The following is a 6,000-nucleotide window of genomic DNA, read 5'->3' as shown; positions in this document are numbered from 1 at the left end:
ATGGGAGACAGTGTCAAATTTTGATAAGTTAAATGCAGCAAGGTCCTTTGGTTAACCACCAGAAAATGGGCTTTCCTTTCTTCTGATCCTCCTCTCCCTTTTGCCCCAGTCCTTACTCCTCTGCAGAAACATAGGGTCCTCACAACTGTGTACATTGTTTTGGGAGGGAACTTACCAGCAGTTTATAAAAGGTAAATAAGACTTTTCCAGTCTCTGCTGGAAATACTCTGCCTGGTCTAGCCACAGGTCCCTCGTTGGCCTTCCCACAGTCGCATCTCAACTTGTTGACCCTGCAGCTGCTCAGTACAACAGGGGCTTTTTCCTTCCTTCTTTGTTTCCAGCTGATGAATTCCAGCTTCCAGCAGGAATTTTTTCTACTTGGCAGCCTTGCAATTTTGACTTCTACAATTTCATTATTTCTCTATTATGTCAACATCTGAGGTCACTCTGTTGTTCCTGTACAGTTCCTACCTCGCAGCTGTTACCATCAAGAGTTCATCAGGCACGTTCCTACTTTTTCTGCCAAACTCTTAAGATATTTCAGAGTCCCACATCCAATCCGCAAGGAATTCAGGTCTTCTCTTCCCTCCTGTTGATTAGTTCCCCTCCACTGCAAGCCTCTTGCCGCCTGCTTATTGGACATTTCCTTAGTTACTATATACGAACTGACACACAAATCTCCAGACTAATGAATCATTTCCAGTGAGGAAACATTTTACTGAAGTCCAGACAGATTGGAGCTATTTCACTTCCCTTGTATCAAAAATTTGTTGACTCATGAGAGATAAGTATTAGGTTACACTGGCACACTCCACTGTTGGGAGACTGTAAATCTGTGTTGTGTTTTATCCCATTCCCCACCTAGTTCCTTGCCTTTAATTATTCCTTCAGATTTCTGGGATGAATATTGCCTATAATATTTCTATTTCAGCACCTATACTGCTGAATAAACTTTTCTTATTTGTTTTAAAGCGCATTACAAAGACTAAATGAGTGCCATTTTCTGCAGTTCTGACTTCAGTCATAATTTTTTCTTGATTTCCAAACTGTTATTTTTTTGTTGATCTACCCCTCCTTTTTTTGCTGATCAGCCTGACAAGCACCTGTCTCTCTATACAGACTCTAAAGAGACTCTCAGTGTCTCAAATGTAGCAAGTTGTCATCAGCATTGCAGATGGCTGAAGCCAGGAAAAATAACAACCAGCCTGGGAGTCTTTCAAAATACACCATAACTAATTCAGAAGTTATGGACTTGATGCATAATATAAGGCTCGGAGGCCTGTGTTGCAAAAATCACGTATATGATGCTAATGGTCCTGTTGGATTTTTTGTAGGTAGTTAGTGAGGAAGCTTGTCACTAACCGCATCCAGGAAAATTGTGCCCCACTGTTATTACCATGGTTTTTCATTCTATACCTGAGAAGGTAGTTTCCTCATTCATACTGCAATTCTTAACATGTTTTTAACTTGAAGAAATACTCAAATACGAATGTACCCGGTGCATTTACACAATCAAGCACAGAGATAAACACTGAAAAAAAAAAGTAAAAGATGCATGTGAAATAATTCTGCAAAACACACTACAGTAGTGCATTTGCTTTAGTAAAACTAGTAGAAAAAGCCCTCCTCATTGCCATTCTTATTTCTAACATCTTTATAGTCACCTGAAGCGTTTATTTTTACCCTTATGTCTGGTGTGGCAAGAGAGCTAGAGAATTCGACCTAATTGTTAGATTTAAGAGAAACAAGACAGACAAAGGAAGAAGCTGGAGGTTTTTAAGGCTGGATGTTGCCAGGGTTACAGGAATTTGCTCACACAATGCTCTCCATCACACTCAAACCATTCCAGGGCTGTTTCCTGGACCCCTACACTGAAAAAAGTGCATATGCACAGGTCTTGAGAATGTCGTTTGTAGACGATGGGAAATACAAGATGCTGTGTTCAACATTGCTTTCAGCTCATTTTGTTCCTTATTCTTTATCAAACCAAATATTCTATGTCAAAAAAAAGAATGAGGTGACCTTGGTTTGAGGAAGTTAATTGGATTGTCAAGATGTTTCAGTACTATTCCCGGAATGGCATCATTTGAGTAGACTCTTAATATTTCATAATGGACTTCATGGTAGTGCTGAAGAGTTTCAGAAAAGCAAGTCTACTTTTTAAGTCTGTATTGATGCATATTTCACCTTATCAGCATCTGACCAAAACCAAATGTTTGTTATAAAACAGTACACTGTAAAACCCCCTCAGAGAAAGCCAAGTGTTAAGATTTGAGACATGTAAACCAGGAGCTTCCCTGTCCCCTGTCCCTGCCTGGGCTACACCACAGGTCTGTTTCCCCTGCAACATTCCCTACTGACTGAGCATCCTGGTCATTGTCATGTCCTTAGTTCTGCCTTGCCCTGCCTCCTTCATGAACCTCAAGCTCACATCACAGCAGGTTGCTGCTGCTGCCAGCTGGACCCCTGACCTGACTCACTACCTTGCTTCATCTGGGACTGTTCGATACTATCACCAACCTGGCCCTGATAAACCCTGCAGGACAGTGCCCCTGCTGGAGAGGGCAAACGAAACCCAAGCTCCAAAAGCAACAGGGCTGACAAACTGGTGCAAAGAAAGCACAAGCCTTGTGGGAACTGTGATAAGGACAAGCCTTTCCCACTCTTTGGTTTTTCTAGACTGCTCTGATATTCCAGGCTGAGGATCAGTCCAACCGGGCTGAAGCTTGCCTAAGCTTCTGCCACATCTCTTCTTTTGGACCATCATCTGTGCAAAAAGGATTATGGTATCATATGCAGTAATCTTTGCATGCCAGTGGAGAGTTTTCTTCTGCCTGCAAAGGTCCTTGTCTTGCCAGATTACACCCACCATACTATAGCAGCTACCTACCACACTCTCCAATGTCCCCTGGGGATCCACAGAGCCCAGGAGAAGCCAGCAGTATCTGAAGTTGGATTTCATCTCAGAAATATCCAGGCAGCTCTCTGAATGCTGGTTACAACAGATTCTTACCACACCACAGGGTGTTGGAAACTAATCTTGGTTTCCATGAGTGCTCTGTAAAGCACTCCTTTCCTTCTCAGATTGTGCTGTTCATTCTAGTCCTTGCTTTGTTTTTCATGGCTAGTCACTAATTATCCTGTTTGATGCAGAAGGCTTCAAGGACAGGTGGTTGCTTTTGACATCAAACAATCTTCTAAAAATATCTTCATTAAGGAAAGTTGGAGATGTGGTTTGTCTGAGGCCCATATGGATAGAGCCAAAAGACCTGTTAGGCCCATATGTGAAGTTGAGACCAGAATGATCTCATGGGCTATATTTTCATTAATAAAATGAACTCCAGCAAAGAGTTAACATTTCTTGAGCATGTCTTACCTCAGTTTTTGTGAGAACACTTAGTGCATTTCCCAGCCCATCTTACTCTTTGAAGTACTCTGCGTCAGACAGAGTGGGGGCAGGAACAGGTTCAGCCTGCTAGTGGGAAGTCTGCCATCGTGAATGTATTATGGCGTTACACAAATGTAACACGAACAGTCCCAACGTTGTTCAGACACGTATGCATAAATAAAATGCAGAGTGTTCAGAACAGAGGCATTACACCCTGCCGTGCATCACAGCCCAGCTGCCTTTTGCACAACCTGGCCGCAGAGCCTCTTAATTCCTGACTCCACAAGCAACTCCTAGAGCTCAGCAGCAGAGAATAGGAGAAGAAGGTGAGCTGTGCTTTCTCCACCTGCCCCTAAAGGCAGTTCTCCTGTCCCAGCCCTGCCTTAGAGAGGAGCAGCGTTCCTGTTGGGTGTAGAGGAGGTCCCCTGAATCCCTGGAGGAGGGGGAGATGAGGGAAAAGATTATGCTGGGGTGAAGAGCTGCAGCAGGAGAAGAGAGCTCGGTTGTATGACCTTGAATAGCAATATTCGCTGTGGAGACACATCCCAGGCTCGTCACCTGCCCTTTGTTCCTGTTCCAGCCAAGCACTCAGTGTACCAATTCTCTTCTAATCAGCATCACCCTTTGTGAGCAACACAGGAAGTTTCCCATTTTCTAGATAGAGCAAAATGACGCCTTGATTGAATTTCCACCCTGGAGAGAGGAAGAGAGAGAAAGACCTTCCATCTCTGCCCTTGCACTAAAAGCCCCTTAGTGCAGCATTATCTACAATACTCAGAAACAAATTTAGCTTGCTGCCTCCAGAACTGAAAAACAAGGCAATGAAGAAGAGCATAAAATCTGTGCTGTTGCTGCTTTAAAACTGACTGACAGCTCTTAAACCCAGCATCAGAACAGAGGCATGTCCAGGCAGTGAATGACTTAAGATGCGGTGTGACAAGGTTACACAATCTAGACTCCTCCTTGTTCCAAATTTTATCTCCAAAGCCTTTGACTCACCAAGTACTTGTAGACAACCACTGCAGCTAGTTTGTCTTGTTAAACTGAGAGCCTAGTAGTGTGTGAGCACCAGCACTAGCAATACTGTGGCTAAAATACCCTAACTGGATAGGGGTAGTATGTGCCTGAAAGAGAATAAACACATCTTTGCAAGCAGTTCCCACTGGGAGTCTTGGAAATCATGCAACGTGGTTACTTAAACATTTGGCTTAGATACCGCAAAGAGATAGCGTTCAGATGTAAAAAGACAATATCAGTTTGTGGGAAGTTTATCCCATGGTTTAATGGTCCTTGGGGCAGCGTAAGTGAAGCTATGGACAAAGAAAGAAAACAGGCAAGTAGGCATAGGTCCCAGCAAATGGCATAGTCATTTATTCTAATTAACTGAATTAAATTACAGGAGTCAGGCAAACTGTCTTTCTACAACCAGCCAACAAAATTAATACCAAGGATTAGTCATAGCGAATTTAGTAGTGTTGCCTGTTATGAAGGCGGCTGGACATTTCCTATTAGAAGACCCACTTTTGAGCTAATTATTCCTTGCAAAACTTCATCTGCTTGGACTGAAATTTTCCTTATGTGATATCTAATTTTGACTGATCCTTCTGGAAAATATTAGCAAGAAAAGTCCAACCATGTCCAAGAATGAAAACAGTGAATAGGATACTGCTTGGCCTTGTTACCTTTCCAGGACTTTTCTTTCCACCCTCTTACCCTTTGCTTTGGAGGAAGGATTTGAAATGCAGTAGGAAGTGGAAGCTAGCATCAGGCACCAGACTTGTGCCTCCCCATAGGGTCTAGCCAAGATCAGCTAAGCTTCACAGTCCTCAGACACTCCGCAGATACTCTGGAGAGTTTGACAGCTGTGATGCCCAGGTGTCCAGCCCTCCCTGAGTGTGCCGCGCCCAGGTCCCTCGCTGACACAGCCCAGAGGACTGCTCAACATACAGGAGCGGTGGGAAACTCCCTTGGACAGTTGCTCTCAGCCATTCCAGAATTTGTACTTAATTGGGCCTTTGGTGGCACCCACGGAACCCAAAGGAGGGACCAGTTCTACTTTGAATAAGGAAGGGGATGCAAATCAATATAACAAGAAAGGAAAAGGCTGGCCAGGTACAGCAGATTCCGAGGACCTAGGCCTTGGGCAGGAAGAAACGAGACTGTCACAAGAGGACCACGTTGAGACAAGCACCCAGGCAATGGCCCACGTCCATACTTTGTGGAGGCCATTGCACATATCAGCATCCTCTCCATGGGGAGAAATTGCCCCAGGTGCAAGCCAGACAGAAACTTCATTGCAGTCCAAGAGGTACCGACTCAGTGCGATAAGGAAAGCCAGGACAAGGGGAAGAAGGAGGACAGGAAGGAAGCAGAGGATTTGGCACATGACCAGGCAGGAGAGAATAGTGCTGTGAGAGACAGAAAAAAACATGAATATTTTTATAAAATCAAAGTTCTTATCAATAAATATTAAAAAGATGGTATGGCAAAACTAACACATTAGTTGTTATTAATCCTCTTGCTCTTCTGGCAGGTGTGCTGACTATTCCTGGCTCACAACACAAGAGGTAACCAAGCATTATCCAGCCACACAACGGAGCCATCAATAACTC

Source organism: Phalacrocorax carbo, chromosome 1, assembly GCF_963921805.1.
Source record: "Phalacrocorax carbo chromosome 1, bPhaCar2.1, whole genome shotgun sequence".
In the NCBI taxonomy this organism is placed as follows: domain Eukaryota; kingdom Metazoa; phylum Chordata; class Aves; order Suliformes; family Phalacrocoracidae; genus Phalacrocorax; species Phalacrocorax carbo.
This window is presented reverse-complemented; position numbering follows the sequence as displayed.